Raw genomic sequence first — 24,408 nt, 5'->3', positions numbered from 1 at the left:
CATAATTGGATCTTTTGTTTAATAATCTATGGCACGGGCTTAGTTTCTTTGCACAGGTCTATCATATTTTCAAAAAGCTGAAGGGAGGAATGTACCCCGCCTGCCCCCACACATCCCATGCCGTGCTCCCCTGCCCCCCCTCTCCCCTGCCATGTTTATGTAGCATATGCTCTCTTTAGGGCATGTTTTATTTTCCCCTTCCGTGACAACCATCCAGGGCAAAAGAACTCTTTACATAGATGCCGCTTTGTCCCCCAGATTCGCTGCCCCAATTCGATTGGCTGGCCCAGGGCTAACCATTACCCTCCCTTTCCTCTTAAATTCTGGTTGTCTGGCAACAGAAGGACAGATTCTCTGGCTGTCTTCAAGTGTGTCATTCTCAGCCTCACTTCTACTTTTAGAACAATCAGTGAATGTGGTTTCATCTGCCTTGGGTTTGTATCTGTTTTCCGAAGTGGATTTAGAAGAACACAAGTCCTGTAAGATGTTTCTCACAGAGCTCAAAATCCAATTTGGAAAATATTGCACACCATAACCCACCTTGGAGATTCAGTGTACACTTTCATTTGGAGGCTTTGAGAGTCCTACAATTTAAATTTTGCTTAGCCCACCCTTTCTCAAATTCTGCTAGCAAGGGATTTTCTTTAATGTTGTGTTGCTAACATTCTTCAGAACAGGCATTCCACAGAGCATGCTCTGAGAATGTCTGGTTTAAAATAGAGTATGATCAGTGAATTATGCACAATCCTTTATTAACTCTACTTTTGTTATAAGAATGTAACTTCAAATCATTTGAAGCAGATTAGGAATGTTCTTTCACCTTCTGCTTTGATGAAAGCAGATGCTTTTTATGTGCAAATGGCTATGAATCCATCAATTTCATTATTTTTCATTATTTTTCTGAAATCCTGCAACTCCAACTGTTCCTCATGACGTAACCATGCAGGAGGCCAGGGAGATGAGGACTAAGATAGGCCCCTGGATTTGCTCTAAGGGAAAATGCATGATATAAGCAGGAACAAAGGTAATAGCTGAAAACATGCAAGCTACGCAATAGTGCTTAAGTCTGTGATGATGGTATTGCTGTCCTCTCCCAGTGCTCAGAGGAATCCGGGGCCAAGGAAATGGAGACCAAGAGCTGTTTGAGAGTTCAAGACAGGGGTCACACAGGACATCTTTTCCCTTCTTGTTCCCAGGGTGAAGCCACATGTATGATCACGTTTTGAACACTACCTGTGCCAAGTACGGGCGAAGAGTTTAATATATATTATCTCATTTAATCCCCACAAAGGCCCTGAGAATGTAATTTGTCACCATTTTGCAGATGTGGAAACTGAGATTTTTGAAGCTGACCTAAGGCCATAAATGTAGTCAACTGGCAGAGCCCCTGTAGCTCTTTACCAGGAAGCTGCAACGTTGCATGTCACCTTGGCAGTGGCCAGCCAGCTCACCCCCCTTTGTCCAGAGGGATGACATGGGAGTGCAGCAGGGTGGCTGAGACCCCAGCCCTCAGCCTGAGAAGGCTGATCTGTGTTGACAGCCATAGGACTGGGACTTGGCACCTGAGCGCCAGTCTGGAAGGAGACTGAAAGCCAGCTGGTTGTCTCTGAAGACTTGCGAGCAGTTTTCAAAGTCTCCAGATAGGTGCTAGAAGGAGAGAAACGTAATTGGTGTATTTGACTCACATTTTCATTTTTTTAGTAGCATAAAAATGAATTACTTTTATAAGAAGTGAGGCTTTTTGACTTGAATAAGAATACAAGAGAAGTAGACAGGGGGGAAAAACTAGTCTTTGGGGGGGTAATAATTCTGTAATAATTAACTACTACTAAGAAAAAGTAGGAAACTTAACACCTTTTAGGTTTTTTTATGAACCAAGGAATTTTGATGAGGATGAGATGAAAGAAGTTCTGGACCATTTGCAGCACAGTCTTTGGTGAGGGAGGGATGCTCACAATGAGTTGGGGTGCACCTGGAGGTGGGGAAGAAAGGAGAGGGAAATATCTTGGGGGAGCAGTATCTTGCAGGCCACCTATTTCTTCATCTTCACCTGCTGTCAGAGCTGGGGCCGAGTCATCCTAGCAAAGGCACACATTTGCCTTACATATCCGTCTATTGAACTTGCCTGTTATCTAACTTTGCCTGGTAGTATTGTTAACTATGTGTATGTCTCACACCCCCACTATTTCGTACTTCCATATGCCACTTACATAAGCGATGGTAAGAGTGAGAATCCGAAGTCAGACTGACCTGGGTTCCAGCGCTGGCTTTGCATTTGACCTTGGACAAATTGCTTCAATTCTATGAGCCTGTTTTCTCCCTTATAAAACGGGGATAATAAGAATCCCTTGCAGCATACAGTCAGTAATATTGTTTTAACTTTGTAAGATGACAGATGGTAACTAGACTTATTGTGGTGATCAGTTTGCAATGTTTATGAACGTTGAATCACTGTGTTATACACAGGAAACTAACAATTTTGTATGTCAGTTACACTTCAATTAAAAAAATTAGTCTCTTAAAGAGTTGTTATGAAATTCAAAAAGCACGATGCCTGTAAAATTTTTGGTATAGTGCCTGGCACATAGGAAACACTCAAAACATGACAGTTGCCCCTCTTAAGAGAAAAGTTCTGTGATAATGAATAAAAATTTAGTAACTATTTGTAAGGCATTTTTATGCATATTATCCTGATCCTAATGCAGGACCTTGCAATTAGGAAATAGGTTGTTGGAGAGAAATTGGCATTCTTTTGCAATTATGGTGAAAGAGTAATTGATTAATCTTTCTGGAAGGCAATATGGTAACAGGGATCAAAGACATATCCTCGGACCCTTTGAGACATGACACAAACATGTATATGCAAAAAGGTTCATCATAGGGATGGCTGGCTGGCTCAGTCAGTGGACGATGTGACTCTTGATCTCTGGATTGTGAGTCTGAGCCCCGTGTTGGGTGTAGAGATTACTTAGTATAAAATTTTTTTAAAAAAGGGTTCATCATAATCTTAGTAATAATAGTGAAATTTCAGAAACAACCTAAATGTCCAACAGTATTAGATTGGTTAATAAATTCTGGTACATCCAAATAACATGTCTGAGGCAACTTTTAGTTGCAAGTTACTTCTTGCTCGTGCTGGTTTATGTCAAAAAGGGGATTTATTGGCTTAGTCAGGAGAGGCAGGCCTAGCTCAGATGCCACTGCTCTGTAAACCTTCTTTGACCCACCAGGCAGGATGGATCACTCCTCTCTGTGCTGCCAGAGGATAGATTTTCTGAATCCTTCTATCCCTAATTCCTAAAACAGTGCCTAATCCAAGCTAGGAGCTTAGCAAATGAATCAATCAATGGTTTTATGTGAAGGGTCCCAAGGAATCACTGTGGCCTAGTGGAAAGAGACTTGAAGGCAGAGAGTCTCAGGATAGGACCTACCTCCTCTGCTTATTCGCTGTGTTACCTTGGTCAAGTCACTCAACCAACCTGAGCCTCAGGTTCCTCATGTAAAATCATAGTAGCCACTTCAACGAATAACTGCAGAGTGAAAAAGCCATCTATCTTTTAAAAAATATTTGAATATATATTTTCTAATGATCAAAGCAAGGGAACAAAATACCATCTTTTGATGCCCCCTACATAACTTGAAGATTTTAGCCTACTTTTGTTGTCTACATTCCCCCTTGACTCACTTGCAGGCCTATATAAATATAAGCTGGGATTTTAGGTATTTCCTCAAGTAACATTCTTTCATTCATTCATTCAACAAATACTTACAATACATATCAGGCACTTTACAAGTTCTGAGACTCCTGAATGACAGAGAAAGAGATGTTTAGAGAAATAATAGCCAGACTAGGTGGAAGGGGCTGTCAAAGAGGTGTGGTTAAGAAGCCTGCTATGGAGGGGCCCCTGGCTGGCTCAGTCGGAAGAGCATGTGACTCTTGATCTCGGGATCATGAGTTTGAGCCCCTGGTTGGGTGTAGAGATTGCTTAAAAAGAAGTAAGCTGGGGCACCTGGGTGGCTCAGATGGTTAAGCATCTGCCTTTGGTTCAGGTCATGGTCCCAGGGTCCTGAGATTGAGCCTTGCGTCGGGCTCCGTGCTCTGCAGGGAGCCTGCTTCTCCCTCTCCTGCTCCCCCTGCTTGTGCTCTTTCTGTCAGATAAGTAAATAAAATCCTGACACACAGGGAGGGGCTACAGCTCTAGGGCAGATGGAGGAGAGTGAGTCCTGCCCCCAAATCACTGCCACATGAAGCTTGATGTTTGCTGCAGATGTGGGGTTTTTCTTAAAGTGAGCAAAACCTTGCAGGGATGCTGGTCTTCTAGTTATGCCATTCAGTGGGCCACAGCAGAGGAGAGGTCCTTTAATGGGATGACCAGACTTCCGGTTTCTCTTGCGCTGGGGGAGCCCCCAGGGCTCTAGATACCATGGAGGATGACATGATGAGGGAAGGTGTGGACCTCCTGCTAATGGAGGCATGAGGGGCCTACTGTTTTGGACCTTAGGACCACTCTAGAAGTGGTAGGTCTTTGTACCTAAACTGGTTGAGCAAGAGACCCTGGTTACATTAGAAAACCTTGTTCCGTGGGTGGGAGCTGTCATCCCCACTTGCAAAAATTCTATCTCAGGTTCTAGTTGCAAGCAGAGCAAAGGCAGAGTTAGCTGGCAGATGTATCTGCCTCCCCCCCCCCACCCTGCCACTTCCATTCCTTCCATGCTGGATGTCTGTCGTCTTCTAGTGTCTTCGTCTTCCAAGATCCCAGGTTTCTGAAGCTCCAGGGTTATCTGTCTTGGTGGCCATCACATGGGCATCCTAGCTCCCTTCACCTTGCCAGGTAAGGTAGGGAAGCACCCAGGCTTCAAACAGGGGACACCTGGCTCTGGGTGCCCCACCCCGATTGGCCCCAGTGCACATCCTTTTTCTGGTTTCCCCATTGTCCAAGATCCACATCTAATTCTTCCTTTAAGCTGCTAACACCCTGCCCTCTGTCATTTCGTTCAGAACAATGAGAACCTCCGAGTGTTCCCCTGGTGCTGGGATCCACGAATAAAGGTTGGAGGAGGTGCATGTTGAGCTGAACCCCCCTTCTGCCCCACTTGTTCCTACAACCTTTCCTGTAAACACGAGCCATCTGCCACCCCGCCCTAATCCCACAGCTTTGAACCATGAACCATGGACTGGGCAAACGGAATCCGCAGAGATGCATTTCCCGCACCTGAGGCCATCCCTGCACTCCTTCCATCTCAGGATTCTCCATCATCTCCTGCCGGGTGCTCTGAGGACACAGCCTGTGTGGGAATAGAACCGGGGGACGCTGCACAGGAGCATTTGGTGGGTGCTGGGGAAGTGCTTCCCCAAGATGCTAATGAGGGCCACTTGGCTCCCAGAAGCTTGTTAGCAAAAGCATTTAAGATGCCTGCATCTCTTTCAACACTGACAATCCAGAAATTGAAATTAAACACGAACAAAAAGATAAGGAAAGCATACATTCTCCCTAATTCCAGATTCACGGACTGTCTTAGTGACTGGCAGAGCCCTGAAGCAGGAGGGGGAGGGTCCCTGTTCCACCCCCACCCCCCACAGCTTCTGCCTTTTCCCAACGGCCTGCCCTTGGTGTTGAACCTTCCTTCTGTGCCGCTTTCCCCTTTGCCACTCCCCGGTTTGTAAGACTTCGGTTCACAGTCGAAATGGGGAGATGGCCAAGTCGTAAAAGCAACCACAGGCTGCGGCGGCCCACACCCAGTGGGGTGTCTCTGGGCCATGCACAAAGCGCTGCAGGGGCCCATCCGAGCCGGCCCCTGGGGACGCGTGTCAGGCATTACTGTCTGCGCTGCACCAAATACTGTCAGTGGAAGGTAGATGGAGCTGTAATCACAGCTATAATCGTGTCTATTCAAAGGCTATCTTGTTGGCAGCTTCTGTCTGTCGGAAGAAAATGAAGGAAGATGAGAGTGGGATCAGGTCTGTGCTCTGGGAAGATGGTTCTGGAAGCTGTGTGGAAAGCGGACTTGAAGTGTGTGTAAGCTCAGGTGGCTGGAGGCTGCTCCAGGAAGCTGAGAGGGATGGTGTGACCGTCCTCCTATGAGCCATGTCTTCCTGCGTTCACACCCCTCTGTCGTGTGATGTGGCCACTCCTCCTGTGGAGAGGTTTTTATCCTTCACACCCTTGACCTGGACCGAGCCTTGTGACTGGGTTTTATCAGTAGAATGCAGCAGGCGTGACCTAACGTGACTTTCAAGCCCAGGCCTTAAGCGGCCAAGCAGCTTCAGGTTCTCGCCCTGGGCGCTCAGAGAGCCCCATGCCGCACAGAAGTCGGGCAAGCCTACTGGATCATGAGAGAAAAGCTGGGGAACCGACGCACCCTGCTCGGAGAGCCATTCCAGCAACCCCCCCGACTGCCACCACATAAGCGAGCCCAGGCCAGACCAGCCCAAGAACCACCTGTCAGAGTAAGAAATGAGTGTTGTTTTAAGCCACTAGGATTTGGGTAGGTTTGTGAAGCAGCACAGATAACTGAAGTAGACAGTGAACTTGGGCGTTAGCAGGATTCATTCACCGAACAAATATTTTTGAGCGCCTATTAGAGCCTGTATCTAGTGGGGGGGCGGACTGGAGAGGGGGTATGTCTGAGAAATGTTTAGGGCCTCATGATTGACTGAAAACAGAGAGTGCAGTAAAGGATGGCTTCTCAGGCTACGGTGGGGGCCGTGAGGGTGACCGTTGGGCCATCCAGGGGTAGCAAAGCAGACTGGGAGTTGTGCAGTTTGGGACACGTGGGCACCTGAGGAACAACGAGATGGCAGATGTAAGGAGGCGTCTGAAGCTTGGGAGGGCTGGTGAGATAAATACTTTGGAGTCGTTTTGTCCTGGACAATTCAGCAAATATTTATTGAGTGACAATCACGTGTCAATCATTCTGAGGCACCAGGAAATACAATGACAAACACGACATGGTTTGGTGAAGGAGATGAAAACATTCACTGTGGCAGGAGGTTTACTAGAGCAAATGCAGGGCTCTGTCTGACGCAGACAAGGAGAACAGAGAAGTTGAAGGTGGACTGTGGTTGCAACCAGGGCACCGAAGAAGGTGAACCTTGGACTGGACACGGGAAGAAAAGTGGATGGGCCAAGGACAAAATCCTGGGAAATATTAACATTCATTTTGGGCTTAACGAAAGGGAGAAGGCATCCATGAAAGGGTAGGAGATACTGGGGGTGAGGGTGGAACAGGAGGAAGAGGGGCCCCAGGAAGGGGAGAGAAAACAGGTTGCCTTTTGTCACTGACCAAGGATTTTAGGGGCCAGAGGTTGGTGAGGAAGTAAGAGGCTAACCACGTTCAAGTTGTTCTGGAGTTGGTGGTCCAAACTGTTTCCAGTAGGGTCTGGCTTGGACTAGATGTGTTGTGGACTCCCGGAAACTTTAGGGGGGTGCTCTGTGGCAGGGGGAAGGGGGACATGGATGGCTGCTCTGGCACAGGCTGCTTCCATGAGTGCCCAGGAGGGGCTCTCAGTCTGCAAGTCCCCAAGGGGCTCTGTGTCCTGCTGCTACTATAAAATGGAGAGCTTTGTTCTCATATGCCACTCTGGATTCCCTTTAGACTGGCTGATTTATATTAATTTTGCTCTTATTCTTTGCTCCTTAATATCAGGGAGTCATCTCCCTTGGGGCCCCTTGTTTCATGAAGCCATCCCCAGCTACAACCTATCATTCCCCTACATAGCTCGATGGAAGTGGGACACAGAGATAACCCCACACAGCCAGCTCTTATTGTCTGCCCTGAAGAGGAAACGTTAGCCCAAAGAACTCTATTGGGAGTTGAATTGTGTCCCCCGCAAAAAAGATATGTTGGGGTTCTAACCCTCAGTACTTCAGAATTTGACCTTATTTGGACATAGGGTCTTGACAGAGGTAACCAAGCTAAAGTGAGGTCATTCAGGTGGGCCTTATATGACTGGTGTCCTTATAAAAAGGGGAGATTTGGACACAGAGACAGATATGCACACGGGGAGAACACCATGTGGAGACTGGAATATGCTGCCACCCACCGGTCAAGGAACTACCAGAGACTAGGAAAGAGATCTAGAATCTTTGCTAGTGCCTTCAGACAGACCGCGGCCCTGCAGACAGGTTGATCTTGGACGGCCAGCTCCAGAAGCATGAGACAGCACATTTCTAAGTCATTCAGTTGTGCTACTTTGTTGTGGTGGCCCTCACAAACGAATACAAATTCCAAATTTGAATATCCCAGAATTATTTGACTGGATCTTTGAGACGTACCAAAATAGAATTTTTATTCAATGGGGTTCAACTGGATCAGGAACTATGATGAATTCAGAAGAGCACTGAGTAAATTTTTTATTATCTGTATTTGCTGAATAAATAACATAAAAGAGAAAGCACTACTTGGAGAGAACAAATTGTTTTCAAACTCTCATTTGGTTTAGAAGCACTATTTACATGTAACGGAGGTCCTAACAAAATGTAGTTTCTTATTTACTTACTGCAGTGACCCGCCAGGGAATATTCCCATTTCCCATGCTGTGTCTTGTTGGCTAGTCGGTAGATCTTTAACTGAGCTTGCTGAAACTAATAATACCCTATATGTTAATTAATTGGATTTAAATAAAAAATTAAAATTAAAAAAGAATATCAAGGTGAAAAACAAAAAAAAATCAACCACCACCTTAGATTGACTAGTTGTCTCCTCAGCTAGTCGGGACATGTGAGATTCTAATGTTAGCTCTCCTGGGTAATTTCTGCTTGCCTGTCCTCCCTACCTTGAGCCCTGGAAGGCTGACCCACGTCGACTGTAAAAACAGGTTCCCTTCGAGCTGGGTTCAGCTGAAAGGAGGTACTGGCAGGAATTGAGGGAGGGGACGAAGGAGAAGAGACAAGGAGCAGCATCTCTTCCCCAGGGTGTGGGGCTCCCTCCCTTCAGATCACAAGGGCTGGCAGTGTTCCTTCAAGAAAACCTCATCTCCGATGGGGGTGGGGGAGGCGGTTCCCTGCAGCCCTTTCTGGGTTCTGGGAACTACTCCCTCCCTTAGCCCTAACCCCTTTAGAGCTTCACTATCCCCACAGTACTGCAATATCCCTTGTCTTTAACCCTTACACACTGCTCTATACCTTTGTAAAGACCTGTAGACCCTTTACGAAACCCTCCTGGGATTATTTGGTTTGAGTGTGCCATCGGGTTCTGGCCAGGGCCCTGTGAATACGCTGGTAAAGTGTACCAATGCCTCCCATACGTCTGAGGCTGCACTAAGAACTTCATGTACATTTGCTCTTTTAATCCTACTAACAACCCTTAAAACACTTAATCTTCCTAACAACCCCAGGACGCCGGCTTCTTTGCACAGAACAGACTCACCTTCACACTGTGTCTTACTCGAGCTAAAATTAAAAAGTGCTTGCATTTCCTGAGCAGCCTGACAGATACCAAAACACTTGGGAATCCACAGGGGCACGAGAGATGTCATGCTGGATTAGATATTTGCCATGAAGATGGGAGGAGGAGATATTTAGCGATGGGTAACCAAAATGTACCTTTGGTAAAAACAAGAGGTTGGCTCTAAATAATGAGGTCTAGAAGGGCTGGGAGTGGGGAGAGAATGGGTTTCTGGGGAGGTAGTTTCGTTAAGAGTTCCTTTGCAGCCAGGTAGCAGCTAAAGGCAGAGGGTGCCCTCTATCCCCTCCTGCCCTCTGCCTTTTACACATTAATAGTCCTTTATAAATATTGATGCCCTAGATGGCTTCATTAATATTTATTTGCCCATGTCATCATTCTTCACCCAGGGTTTAAGGAGTGAGCCATCAATTTGGTGCTGTCAAGGGTTTCATGTGCAAGATTCCCTAGTGAGAAGCAATTGGATGGGCTCCCCTCCACAAAGTACCCTGAAATTCTTAAAGCATCCATATTTGTTGCAGGGGATTTTAATAACATTTTTATATTTTTCATTTTGCTTGACTCCTCTTTACATTTTCAAGCTAAGAAATCTCCTAACCGACCCCTGGTGGCTTTTAGGTGACTGACTTGAAAAGGCTATATCCCCAGGGGTTCTCCGGGCTGCTGAGGCAGAAACATTCATGCTCCGCAGCAGAAAAATTAAGGCAAACTCACGCATGATTTTCAGTCCATCGGTCTGTGGGTGAGCAGAATTACAAAGGCCACACACGCCTTAGCACCCTCTCACTCTCTGTCCTGGTGCCTGTGCCAGGGCTAACATCCTGAAATTGAAGCTCAGTGTTCTCTCCGAAGCAGTGGCCAAAACAGGCTTTCACAGTCAGTGATCCTACTGGGCTAGTGCCCCAAATCCTGTTTGCCTAAAAACAAAGAGGCCCTGGTTAATTAGTAAATGCACTTTGCTGCTCATGTTCTTGCCACTGAAATGAATAGTAGTGACACATGACTTTACTGACAATTCTTTGTCTAGCTAGCCAGTTCTCTCTGACAAATTTAAACTTTCACAAGTCACAGAGGAATGTCAATAACAACTATATGGGAAAAATAGATCAGAGAGTTACAGATCTTTTGAGCTGAGCAGAGCTGAAATTCCTGTTTTTACAGGAGACAAAAGGTCTGAAGTCATTTGCCCCAAACCACACAGCTGTGTTCCATGGCAAAGGGGACACCAAGTACTCTTGATTTCAAGTGCAGTGCTCTTTTCACAACATTCATATACAAATAGTGAGATGCTTGGGTAGTCCATTGAAAACATCACCAAAAGTCCCAAGGTCTGCTCTTTCATTCTTGCAGTTCATTCATAATCTAACTCTGACCATCCACTTAATCTACGTCTCTCTTTCTATCAAAGAGTTCAGCCAGAAAATAACACAATTTTTAGGAGTGTATTTGATGATTTAACAAATATAAACGTTGCAATAATGCAGAATATACAAATAATGTAATATGAACCACACTTTTGTGGCCCAGATATTTTGTTCTTGCTATTATGTTTAGATAGAATGCATGATTCATGGGGGCTGGGACTATATTGGTCTTCATGTTTTCTTCGGTGTCAAACAGAGTGCCTAGGATATAGTTAGTACTCAATAAGTATTGTTGAGGATGGGATTGTTATGAAATATTGGCACAAAAATTAGAAATGTATAGGTCATATCATACAGAAGATATTAGGATATCCTTAAGATGACATCATAAGTGTTAGATTTTTTTTTCATCTTCAAGTGCCTTTCTGTTTCATTGCTGACCTAGGGATATTTATTTGCTTCTGACATTAACTTCTGACATTAATTGTTTAACATTAATTAAACAACATATTGTTTTTACACAATATTACAAATTCCATAAGTTTAAGGACTAATTCTGTATGATTCACCTTTGTTATCTCCATAAGTGAGCCCAAAGCTTGGAACATAGTAAGCAGTCCATAAATATTGGTTGTTGTGTTTCTTTTTTACAACCCAATAAGAGTATTTGCTGATTTGCCGTTCTGTGATTGTCAACAAGATTTGCAGCTCTTACCTCAGAGCACTGGCTGATTTTAAGACTTTGTAGCTAGCTTTAACTCTTAGATGGCAAGGAAATACAACAAGCTGCCTAACTCTGGGCCAGATGAGCTCTTAGCATTTATAAATACAATAATAAAGTGCCAATGAGAGTACCAGACAGTTTGGCTATGGGACTGAAAAATAAGAGCCCCATAAGCACTCAAAGAATCAATAAACCTCCTTCTCACTAATAGGAAAAAATAACTGGCAGTTCTCCCACCAACTCTACTTTCTTATCTAAGAGGAAAATGTTTCTAAAGTACTTGTTCTTTTGAGAGCTTGCAGATGGCAATGACTTAAAAGCCTCTGTAATACTAGTAACACACTGCATGATCCTAACCAAATTCCAAATGGCATCAGTTGACTAGACTTGGAAAGTCAGATGCTTACAAAAGTACATGCCAAATGCCTGTCAATTACATTCTGAAACAGTAGGCAAAGATGTGGATGAAAAAGGCACTCCAGATAAGGGGATGACATGGAGGAAAGTATGGTGATAGGAAGAACAAAGACTGGTTGACGTGACATAGACCAGTAAAAATAAAATAGTTGCTGAACAGAGATAAGATGAGGTATATGGGTTGGGTTCATGAATTCCTATTCAAAGGCCTTGAATTCCATGTGAGTTAGTTAGCTATCACTACCTAACAAACCATCACGAAATTCAGTGGCTTAAAATATGTTTAATGTTATTGCCCACATAATAATATACTGGGAAGTTCTTTTGGTCTTGGCTGGACTCACTCATACTTTGCAGCTGGCTGTGGTGTGGGTAGACAGCCCTGCTGATCTTGGCTGATTCCTCTCACGTGTTGATGATTGCCTGGCTGTAGGCTTGTATAGGAGAGAGTTAGTATAGTAGACTGATGCTGCTCTTTAGAAGGACCTGCTTGCAGAGATGACCCTTGGCTGGTATCTGGCTGGTACTTGGGTTTTGGAATGTTCTCTGTGTTACTAACTGTATTGGTTTTCAACTGCTGATGTAACAAGTTGCCACAATTTAGTGGCTTGAAACCACACAAATTTATTATGTTACGGTTCTGGAGATAAGAAGTCCTTGCCTTTTCAAGCTCTAAAGGTCATCGGTATTCCTTGGCTCATGACCCCTTCCTCCATCTTCAAAACTAGCAGCATAGCAACTTCAAATCTCTCTCTCTCTGATCTCTGCTTTTGTCATCACCTTCTTTGACTTTGATCCTAGATAATTCAGGAAAGTCTTCCCATCTCAAGATCCTTCACTTATATCCCCAATGCCACTTTTGCCATGTAAGGTTCTAGGCATTATTAGGGCATAGGCATATTTGGGTGTTTCAGGTTCATTACTGATGATGGAGAATAAAATGGGTTAACATGCAGAAAAATCTAGAGATAAAGCAGTTAGAAAGCTATAGGCAATTGTTGGGATGCCTGAGTGTCTTAGCTGGTTCAGCATCTGACTCTTGGTTTCGGCTCAAGTCATGATCTCATGGGTCATGAGATGGAGCCCGCATCAGGCTTCCTGCTTGGTGGGGAGTCCTGCTTGAAGATTCTCTCCCTCTGCCCCTCCCTGCACTCACTCTCTTTTTCTCTCTCTCTCTCTAAAATAAATAAAATACATCTTTAAAAAAGAAAGAAAGCTATAGGCAGTTGTTCAGGGAAGCAATCAGTGATTGGAGTACCAGCCAGAAAACCAAGTTATCTATTGAAACTGGTAAACAAACAAAGAACAACCAAACCTATGTTACTCAGGACCAGTTTGGGTAGAACTTGTGGTATTTCTATACCACACATAGTGTGTACTATGTGCTGAGACTAGAAAAGGCATAAAATAGACATGTTTCTATCCCCATGGAGCTCACCTTCCAATTGGATGTTTCTAAGAAGGGAGCATTTAAACTGATCCCTAGATAATAGAAAGAGATAGTCCCACAAAAAAATAAGGGGTTCCAAGGAGGGAAAATGGCATGTACAAAGCTCTGCGGTTGGGAAGAGTGTGATCCTCTGTAAGTGTAGTAAAAGTTCCAGGGAGACTGAAGTATAGAAAATGAGGGGAAGGATGTCCCTAAGGTGGCAGGGAAGATGAACAGATGCCAGTTCATGCAGCAAGGGTCTTCTAGCCACACGGAGACTAGATTTCATTCTAAGCTAACTAGAATTCTCTGAAGGTTTTGTTTTAAAAATGGTAACTCTAGCGTTGAGGGACAAGAGTGGTAGTGGGGAAATTAGTTAATGCCTTGCTACTTAGTGTGATCCATAAACGAGCAGCATCGGACCTGACATATGAGCTTGTTGGAATCGCAGAATATGGTCCCTCCCCAAATCTAGAATGAGAATCTGCATTCTAAACAAGATCCTGAAGTGATTCATTTGCCCATTAAACTTTGAGAAGCACTAAGTTGGAAGACCATGGTAGCTTACCTAACATAGTGGCTGAGGAGGTGGACAAGTAGAGGGGATGTCTTAAAGATAGTCATAGGCATGCAGAACTAGAGTTGGGAATAAAGCTGGTATCAGGAGCACAATGTTCAAAACACACAGAGATATTAATTAGATGCAGGCATAGAACGCTAGGCAAAGATGGTTTCAGGCAGAAGTCCAGTACCCTGGAGAGCTCCCATAAACTAACGGTTTTTTGGAGATGAAAGCCTAAGGATCAACAGAGAGATGCCTTTTAGACTCAAAACACTGAAGTCATCCTTGACATCATATTATCTCATAGTATCTTGATGAAGCCTGATGATCACTGGATTAAGTCCTATGATTCCTGGAAATCATCTTCATACCCAAAGGGCTTTCTGTTCCGCATGATAGAATGGCCACGGCGTTCTGCTCTGACTTGCACCATCAGTGAAATTAAATTCCTGAAAGAGGCCAAAAGGCCTGAGATGAGGTGGAGGTAAGAGGACGATGCCTTTCCTGATACCGTTTGCCCTCAAGGATCCCCTCTCTTCTGGAACAGGAGCTAGAGTTTGACCTCGGTTCAAGGGTTCAACCCAGAAAAGAAACTGTCAGATATACTGTGATAACTCTGAAAATGGTAAGGGGTCTGATTTTGAGGAGATTATGAAGGAAATAGCAGAAGTTGATGAGGACAGGGAGAAGGCAAGTGTGGAGTCTGACTGATGCCAGCCAGGATCTTCCTATTGCTCTCATCTGTCCTACTTGTAGCAAATATAGAAAAATTCCATTAAAATCCACTGACCCTAAGAGATACCAGCCATATCATTTCCCAGTAATATGATTTAAAACTGAAAGACAAGTAAAGTGAGATATGAAACAATGCATACCTTCTGGTGGGAATTCGTAAAATGGTACATTATTAGGTATATACATTTGAAAGAATACATCCACTTGTACTCTTAACATCTCTGAGTAGTATTGAATATAAATTTGGACTTCAATAAAAATTAAGCTTTTAATTAATAATAAAAAAATCCCACTGGCCTTTGCTTCACTCCAAGGGCACAAGTACTATATATGCTGGCTTGTTTGATTCTAGGAAAATTTGTGAGGATATTCAACAATCTTTCTGGACTGGAAACTTGTGGCAGAAGGGCTTGCAGTTTGTCCAAGTTGATGCAAAGCTGGAGGCAGCTGGCTTAGCAAAAGCTTTCAAGCAAGCTTCGAACAATGCCTGTAACCTGTGACCACAAAATTGTAACATCCCCACTGGAGCCCGTGTGTCAATAGAAATCTCATTGAGAGGAGGGCGCCCAGCTCCTTCTAAGCCCAAGAGCCTGATGAATTGCTCAGTTGTTCTTTCAGGCTGTTACAGTTTCAGTGGCAACTAGGGAGGAAGAAAACCAGGTTTTCAGTGTTGGAAAAATTCAGACTAGTATAAAGGGTCCTGAAAGAGGAATCCAAAGAACAAGACAACAAAGTCATGAGGCCACATGCTCCCAGATCAGCTCTTCTTTTTTCCATCACCAATTTAGTCCAGTTCTAGCTGACGCCCACCCAAAGTGGATTAATTCAACCAACATGTTGTATTTCCTACGAACAGTGCCGTGCCATGTACCTGGAGTGCAGATAAAAGACCCCAATCCTTTAGAAGCTCAGTCTGGTGGAATTACCTGCTGTCACATCCATCATCTAATTTGATCCTTGCAACCTCTCTGAAAGGTAAGTAAAGCAGGAATAATTACAACCCCTATTTTCCAAATGAGGAGATTGCGACTCAAGAGAATGAAATGATTTACCCAAGGCCACCATAGCAAGTGGTAAACTTAAGATTTGAATTCAGGTGTTCCTTATGCTGGGTTCCATGTTCTTTCCAATGCATGATAAAGATGCATATAGAACAGGTATGTGTCCTTTCTCTACTGTATATTCACTGAAATCTTGCGTCTGAAGAATATTGGGACTCATGAGCACAGAAATGACAGGGAGAAAAAGAATCGGGGGCCAGGCTGTGCTTAGTCCTCCAGGAGGCATCCAAGATACTACCTCTGCACTGTCTGAGTAGACACAGAGGGAGCAGACTTGGCTCAGACAGTGATCCATAGCCACAGTGATGTGATCTGACAGATGAATCTGATGAGGGATGGTGAATTGTTCAACCAGGTAAGTAGCTGTTAGTCAGGCTAATTAATTCCACCACTGTCTATCCAGTGCCATTCATTAGCCTCTGATCTATGGGTAAGAGCCACAAGAAGCCCAAGGAGGCGAGGAGAGCACCAGAGTCCCAGACAGGTAAGAAGCAGCTCAGAGAAGCTTTTCACATCTCTGTCCAAGTTCTTGGTCAAACAGCAACAGATTATGGACTCTGCTCCCTTGAGCAAAAAATCTATTAAGATATATGGGTGGCTCACAATCTATGGAAAATTTGAACATCCAGCCCTCAGAAAGGACAGGAACTAGAGAGAGTCTGAGGAATCAGGTACCAAGGACAAAGGGAAAAATGTCTTCCCAGTGCTCACTTCTAAAGTTTTTTTATCCTTTCCTTCTTTCCAACCAAGATTCAGTATCCAAGGGGAAACAGAGCCTGACTGGCTTAATTTGGGCCAGCTGCCTTCACTTTGACAGGTGATGGAAAGAGTACCTTAAATAACAGTCCCCAGAAAAATCACATGTACTAAGTGAAGACTTGGTTCCTCAAAGGAAAATCAGAATGCCATTAATGCTGTTTCCAGAGAAGCAATGCTGAGAAGGCAAAAAACTTGGGTGTCTACTATAGGATTCACAGGAAACTGAAAGACCAAAAAGGGAAATCCAACAAGGAGACCAGGTCAGAGAATGTACAGCAAGAAAGAGTAAGAGCTCCTTGTAGCCCAGAACTCCCCACCATGCACCAGCTCCAGGTAAATAACAAACATCTTTCTAGACCCAAGGGAGTCCTAAGCTAAGGCTCATGAGATCTTTATTGCCTTACTCAGAACAGGCTCAGAAATTGGAAGAATTTGAGACTGCAGATAGAATAACAACATTAGGCATGACATCTTGGAGAAGCTAAAAAAAAAAAAAAAAAAGCAGGGGCTAGCCAGAAGGAAGTCAGCGTAGTGTTAAGCTCACTGTATCTTGTGAATGGTAAACAATAAGAATCAAATTCCTTGTATTAAATGATTATGCTATTTATAATATAGAAAAACATGATGAAAATGCATTAAATAATACAGGAAACAAAAACCACTGAAGATATTTTAGCATTAGATATACTTTGTCAGAGAAAAATAGTCCATTGGTTTGAAACTTGTACCTTGGTATACCATTCGGAATGCTCAGGTTGTAAGCAGTAGTAAACCTTTAATTACTCCAGCTTAAGCAAGGAAGAAAGTTAGTATCACTTAAAACAAGATACACAGAGCTAGGGCAAATTCTAGTAACAATAAAATTACTAACTCAATGATACCGTTATAGCTTAGACCAGCAGTTCTCAAAACTATTGGTCTCAGGACACTGTTTATGTGGGTTATAGCTATCAATACTGGTTGCAGTAAAATTAAAACTGAAAAATAGTCAATGTTGTTTTGTTTAAAGTATATGGAAAAATTAGTCTTATAGAGATACGTAGTTAGAAAAGGAAGAAGCATTTTAGTAGCTTTGTTAGATCATTGTAGATATTCTTTTTTTTTTTTTTTTAAGATTTTATTTGACAGAGAGAGACACAGCGAGAGAGGGAACACAAGCAGGGGGAGTTGGAGAGGGAGAAGCAGGCTTCCCGCTGAGCAGGGAGCCCGATGCGGGGCTCGATCCCAGAACCCTGGGATCATGACCTGAGCCAAAGGCAGATGCTTAACGACTGAGCCACCCAGGTGCCCCATTGTAGATATTCTTGATACTACACTAAAACTCAAGATAAATTTCCTGAAGATTACTTATAATGTGGATCTGAAACCGTATCTGTGAACTTTTTATATTCTGTTATATCCATTGGTCTATCTTGCACCTTGAATGGATCTTTGACCCACGCATAATTTTGTAAAGTCAAGCATTGATCATTTGGAAAATATTAGTTCACTGAGCTATGCAGATCTTCCAAATATTGATACATTTCATTACATGATATCAAAATAATCTAATTAGTACCACCACTGATCTTATCAGAAAAGTCTTTAAATATTGGGAAGCTATCAGTAAATATTGGGAAGATGTCAAGCTCACAGTGACAAACACAAATTTTCCAAAATTCTTTTATTTTTTTATTTGAGAGAGAGAAAGAAAGAGCATGAGCGGGGGAGGGGCAGAGGGAGAAGCAGAATTCCTGCTGAGCAGGGAGCCTGATGTGGGACTTGATCTGGGATCATGACCTGAGCCAAAGGCAGATGCTTAATGACTGAGCCACCCAAATTTTAATATTGCCCAAAAGCTTGACCTTTATCACTGGTAACAAATACTGTCCATTGTTTTCTCTGAAATGGCTCATTTTATCAAGTTTGAGATAATGTCTACCAAATACTCAAGTTTAAGTCAGCCTAGTTTGTCAACCATTCTTTCAAGCAAAAATGGAGCTAAATTAGTTCACAACCCAAACAATCACACATGTACTTTCCCTCAAGACAACCATCATACCTTAATATGCAGAGAAGGGATTTATGAATACTTGCCATTTTTTAAAATACAGATATCAAAAAGATGTGTATTCAAGGGTCAAAATTTAATAGAATTAAATGTTTTACTTCATCAAAGACATTAAGTGAAGCTAGTTGGGTTTTTTTTTCCTACATGTGCATGGTGCAATGCAAGAATACAATGATACGACTATAGTGTTTACAATATGTGCCAATGACAGTGTTACCTACCAGTGTTTTTGCATCATCGGTGCAAATGTCAGCTGCAGAGTAAAGGGCAAATAATACTTTGGTATTATTATAAAAATAGTTTTGATCCCATAAAACTCCTGAAAGGACCTTAAGGACTACACTATGAGAAAAGCAGGCTTAGGCTTAGCAAGATCTGGAGCACAGAGTGGGACCACTTTACCCTGAATCATGTAGGAGAGAGTAGGTACTTAAACAAAACGAGGATTCTGTTAGGAAGGAAGAAGGAATAATGGATACTGGTAGACAATCAACAGTGCCCACAATGCATGGCAACAATATATGGAAATCATAGCACAGTTAATATGGTTAGCTGCTGTGGAATTAAACTAATAGTGATAAGCACCTTTCTAAGTAGTCATACATGCAGTGTGAAGTTGGATCCCTACCTCCGACCATATACAAAAATTAACTCAAAATAGATCAAAGACTTACATGTAAGAACTAAAACTATAAAACTCTTAGAAGAAACAAAAAGGTAACTTTTCATGACCTTGGGTGTGGCAACGTTTTCTTAGATATGACACCAAAAACACAAGCAACAAAAGAAAAAATAGATAAGTTGAATTTCATCAAAAATTAAAACTTGTAAATCAAAGGACACCATTAAGTAAGTGAAAAGGCAATCCATAGAATGGGAGAAGTATGTGTAAATCATACATCTGATAAGGGTCTAGTATCCAGAATATATAAAGAACTCTTACAGTTCAACAACAAAAAGACAAACAATCCAATGAAACAAATGGGCAAAAGCTTCTAATAGATATACAAATAGCCAACAAGCACATGGAAAGATGATCCACATCCACTGGTCATTGGGAAAATACAACCCAAACCACAGTGGGATATTACTCCCATACCCACTAGGGTGGCTATAATAAGGAAATCAAAAAATAACAAGTGTTAGTGAGGATGCGGAGAAACTGAAACCCTCCACAAATTGCTGGTGGGAATGTAAAATGGTTCAGCTGTTATGGAAAACAGTTTGGCAGTTCCTCCAAAAGTTAAACATAGAATTACCATATGACCCAGAAATTCTTCTCCTAAGTATATACCCAAAAGAATGAAAACAGGTGTTCAAGCAAAAACTTATACACGAACATTCATAACAGCACTATTCACCATAGCCAAAAGTTGGAAACAACTCAAATGTCCATCAGTAGATGCATGGATAAACAAAATGTGGTATAAGCATACAGGGGAATATTATTCAGCCATACAAAGAAGCGCTGACACATGCCATGACATAGACAAATCCTGAAAACACTATGCTAAGTGAAAAAAGCCAAACACAAAAGGACACATATCTTATGACTCCATTTACATGAAAATTCAGAAGAGGCAAATCCAAAGAGCCAGAAAGCAGATTAGTGGTTGCCAGGGGTTGGGGAAGGGGAAATGGAAAGTGACTGCTTAATGAGTACAGGATTCCTTGTGGGATCATGAAAATATTCTGGAACTTTATCGTGGCGATAGTTGTACCACATTGTGAATGGACTAAAAGCTACTAAATTGTACACTTTTTTAAAAAAAAATGGTTACAATGGTGAATTTATGTGATGTGATTTTTTACCACAACTTAAAGAAAGCAAAACAAAAATAAAACCTTCCTAAGGTTGCGTGATAGCAATTAAGTCCCAGAGAGGTTACGGCAAGTGAATTATTAGCACAGTGCTGGAAGTCTAAGTCCTGCAACTATTGCAGAGGGTAACCATCACTTAATCCACTAGTTTCAAACCGTACGAGGCAGGCAGTACCTGACAGAGAGCCAAAGCTTCTACTAGACACCAGCTGATAAGGCTGGAAGGTGGGCGGATGTAGCTGTACTTGGTGGCAATACACAAGTGCACTGATTGAAAAACAAGCAAGTAAGGGTGCCTGGGTGGCTCAGTCAGTTAAGCGTCTGCTTTTGGCTCAGGTCATGATCTCCCCGTCCTGGGATTCCAGCCTCACATTGGGCTTCCTTCTCAGCAGGGAGGTCTGCTTCTCTCTCTCTCCCTCCACCCCTCCCACTGCTCATTCTCTCTCTCAATAAATGAATAAAATCTTAAAAAAAAAAAAAAGAAAGAAAGAAAAGTAGACTACCCTGGAAAAAGGGAGCCACTCAAAATATACCTGGCATTGGATGTCAATGTGAAAACAGACCTTGAAAATATTCTCATTTTAGAGACTTTAAAAAATGTTTCAGAAATTTCAGGAAAGTTATGACGTGCTTAGGGGAACATAGCTGGTTAGTGAAAGAACCTGGTCCAAGAGAACCCACATGTCCTGCCTGTTTCTACCATACGATCTTCCTAGTCAGAGCAATTCCATAATCATCTTTCAGAAATAGTTGTAACCTGAGTGTTTGTTACGCCAGGGACAACTGTATTTCCCCTTCATGTCCCCTCAAATATATGTACAAAGAGAAACCTGCTAGCTACACTTTGAAAATAGCTCCTGTCTTTGTGCTCTCAATCTTGGTTTGTGTCACACCCAAGTTAGAGAGCTGGCTTATCTGAGACTGCCCCCCTACTTCACCCAGAAACCAGTCACCAAACCTGCCAGTTCTCACTTCGGAACAGGCAGTGAATCTGGATGTTCCTCTGTTCTCATCACCATTCCCTGACCTTTGGCTTGGACTGTTCCATGTACCTCCTAACTGCCCAGGGTTACCCATGGCTACATCCCACACCAACTCACAAGGCACTGAACTGTAGGTGGGGACTTAGGGAGTTCCAAGCCCTATGACACTTGCTGTGGGTGGGATTGAATCTGGGTGCAGTAGTGTTCTCTTCCTTGGACCTGGTTCCAGATTAACTGTGACCATGAAATTAAGCTGTAAATTAGTTTAAAAGGTTCTCACCTCAGTGATGGCAATGGATGGCAAGACAAAGTCTTGATCATTGATTCCTTCGGACACAAAGAGAGAAAGATCTTGACTTAGTGGTACAAACACTGGAGTCTCAGGTTTCCTTAGCAACCTGCCATCCTGCCCTCAGTGACAATTGGAAGCTCCAATTTCCTTCTAGCTTTAAAAATTCTCATTCTATGAATATCTGTGGTTTTAGAGAGCCTACTCAAGGGGAGTGGTACAAAAGTAAAACTATTAAACTTGACTATTAAACTTGGACTATTAAAATAGGAGCAGGGACACAGATGGCTGGCTAGGAGGTAATTTGATGGAATTCAGGGAAATGGCAGCTGTATTTCTCCCATGGACAGAATATGACATCGAGTGTCCAGTGGCGATTCTAAATTAACACAGATTTAAGTTCTGCTCTAGCCCACTCTGTTAACTAAGGCAGGGTCATGAGTACATATTAGTTGAAAGCTTTCTTTTAAAATAGCTACAAACTATGAATTTCAGGAATTTGGTGGTCATATTTCAGGGAAAATATCATTATCCAGAACTATTTTCTGCCAGTGCATAATGAGCTACGACTGTATTGTACCCTGAGGAGCACCAGCTTTAAGTCCAGACGTTCAGATGTTCAAATGAGAGCAGAGGTTCATGTTTGATCTGATCCTTGCAGCATCTAGAAGGACAGGGAGAGAAGTAGGAAAACCGTTAAATGGGGTCTGAACTTCCCAGTTCAGGACCTGCAGTGTCACAGGCTGTCCTTCTTCCAGGAACAAAGTGAACTAGATTGCAACCAGTGTTCCCAAGCAAGAGAAACTATGGGTGACTGTTCCCTTTTCTGTAAAATACGTGTGGTTTTAGATCCAGGGAATTGGAATAACATTCACCAATCCCTTGCTTAGGGTCCCTTTGGTTTACTGTTCCTGTTAGTTTCTCTTTTGGTACAAATATCTCATGAAGAGTTTGGGAGAAACTTGTCCATGTATATCACAAAGAAGCCAAAAAGACAGTCAGGGATCTCACCAGGAGCCCTGGGGAAGTGACAAACCAGGTCAGGACATCTTCCTCTGCTGGAGGCCAAGCCTTGCCTGCAGAAGCCTGGCTGCCCACAGCATTCTCCAGGTCCTCCAGGGGCCCAAGAAGAGCAAGTCACCAAGTTCTGGGCAGAAGAGGCATCAGAGAGCTAACAAAGCTCCACCTTTGCTGCCAATGAAAGCTAGGTTAGGGAGCATAGCTCAGGGTCATTGCCCAAACAGGTCGGCTAAACCCAGTCCAAGGTCAGCCTCCACCCAGAAGAAGGTGAAATCTGCAAACACACGTGCAGGTGGCAGCCACTGGCTGGCCCGGAAGGAAAATGTAGGACAAGAACGAATGCTTCCAGTGGAGTATTACTCAGCCATCAAAAAGAATGACATCTTGCCATTTGCAATGACATGGATAGAACCAGAGTGTATTATGCTAAGTGAAATAAGTCAGTCAGAGAAAGACAGATACCATATGGTTTCATTCATATGTGGAATTTAAGAAACACAACTGATGACCACAGAAGAAGGGAAGGAAAAATAAAATAAGAGAAATACAGAGAGGGAGGCAAACCATAAGAGACTCTTAACTCTAGGGAACAAACTGAGGGTTGCTGGAGGGAGGGGGATGGGGGGGGATGGGGCAAGTGGGTGATGGGCATTAAGGAGAGCACTTGATGTAATGAGCACTGGGTGTTATATGCAACCGATGAATCTCTAAATTCTACCTCTGAAACTAATAATACACATATATGTTACCTAACTTGAATATAAGTAAAATCTGAAAAAAAAAAAAAGAGAAGAAATGCTACTCTCCTCACTGAGGAGCTGTGGGGATTCACTCTGCCCAGTCAACAAACTGGACCCATGACCGTCAGCCACCATGCAAGACCTTGCCCACCTGAGACCACAGAGGAAGCAGTGTGGTAAAAGGCTGGCTGTATGGAGGGAAATCTTTCACAGCACCCCTAAAACAAATGAATGTTCATGGTGGCTAGGAAACCCTATTAAACCTACCAGTTTAGAAAATAGGAATATCTTGAATATTGGTCCCCTGCCTGCCAAGCTTTGGGTTCTAAAGGGTGTTCACTGATAAGATCTGCTTTGCCAAGGCCTTGAACCTGAAAGTCTAGCAGGCGGGGTGGTGGCCAGGGACAACAGGTGGCTCCCACACCTGGGGCTCAGTGTGTGCTTGAGGACAGGGTGGCTGGCCCCTCCCCTGCTGCCAGTGTCTGTGGGAGCCTTGAGCCGCCCACATTCTATTAAACACCTCTCAGATGTTCCAGGGACAGTGGTCATTTGCCCAGAGCCCCTGTGCTCTCTTCTCCTTCTAGCTTCCTCTGAGAGAAGACCTGGCCTTGAACCTCTCCCAGTTGGCTAGAGACTCTTCCCCCTCAGTCTGGTTCCTGCCAGCTCTTTTTCTGCCTAGATTTCACCTTCCCACACATTGCCTGAATGCTTCTAGGATACCCACAAGACCCTGAGAACTATTGTCGCTGCCCTTCCCTTGTTCCCTCCCTGCCCTCCTCCCTCCTCCTTGGATCAAATAGTAGCTTGAGTGTTGCTGGCACTCAACCCATAGAGGCAAAGAGAACTGGCAGGAAATGGGCAACCCCCTCTCAGTGGGCATTTGCCCAGGATGGCTCCAATGAGATCAATGTAAGAACCTGCCAGGCCCCTTGTGCTAGGTGCCCCTCTCCCTCTGCACTTCTCGGCATCCTCTCATTTTTACTTTCTCCTCTATTTTCTCTGGCTCACCTCTTTTCTTTGTTCTGCCTTACTGGCTATTTCCCTTCATC

The 24,408-nt window shown here is 43.4% G+C and overlaps 1 long non-coding RNA gene across 1 annotated transcript; it reads right to left on the bottom strand.

Annotated features, from left to right (window-relative positions):
• Positions 1-9,477: 9,477 nt before the first annotated feature.
• Positions 9,478-22,269, bottom strand: LOC113938126. Its single transcript, XR_003524830.2, has 3 exons — positions 22,180-22,269; positions 21,591-21,637; positions 9,478-10,322 (listed from the first exon to the last, which is right to left on the bottom strand). It is a non-coding gene; the product is annotated as an uncharacterized LOC113938126 (long non-coding RNA).
• Between the last annotated feature and the right edge of the window lie 2,139 nt (positions 22,270-24,408).

This window comes from Zalophus californianus, chromosome 4, assembly GCF_009762305.2.
Source record: "Zalophus californianus isolate mZalCal1 chromosome 4, mZalCal1.pri.v2, whole genome shotgun sequence".
In the NCBI taxonomy this organism is placed as follows: Eukaryota; Metazoa; Chordata; class Mammalia; order Carnivora; family Otariidae; genus Zalophus; species Zalophus californianus.
Note: the sequence above shows the minus strand (reverse complement) of the source record. Positions and strands in the feature narration are given on the sequence as shown.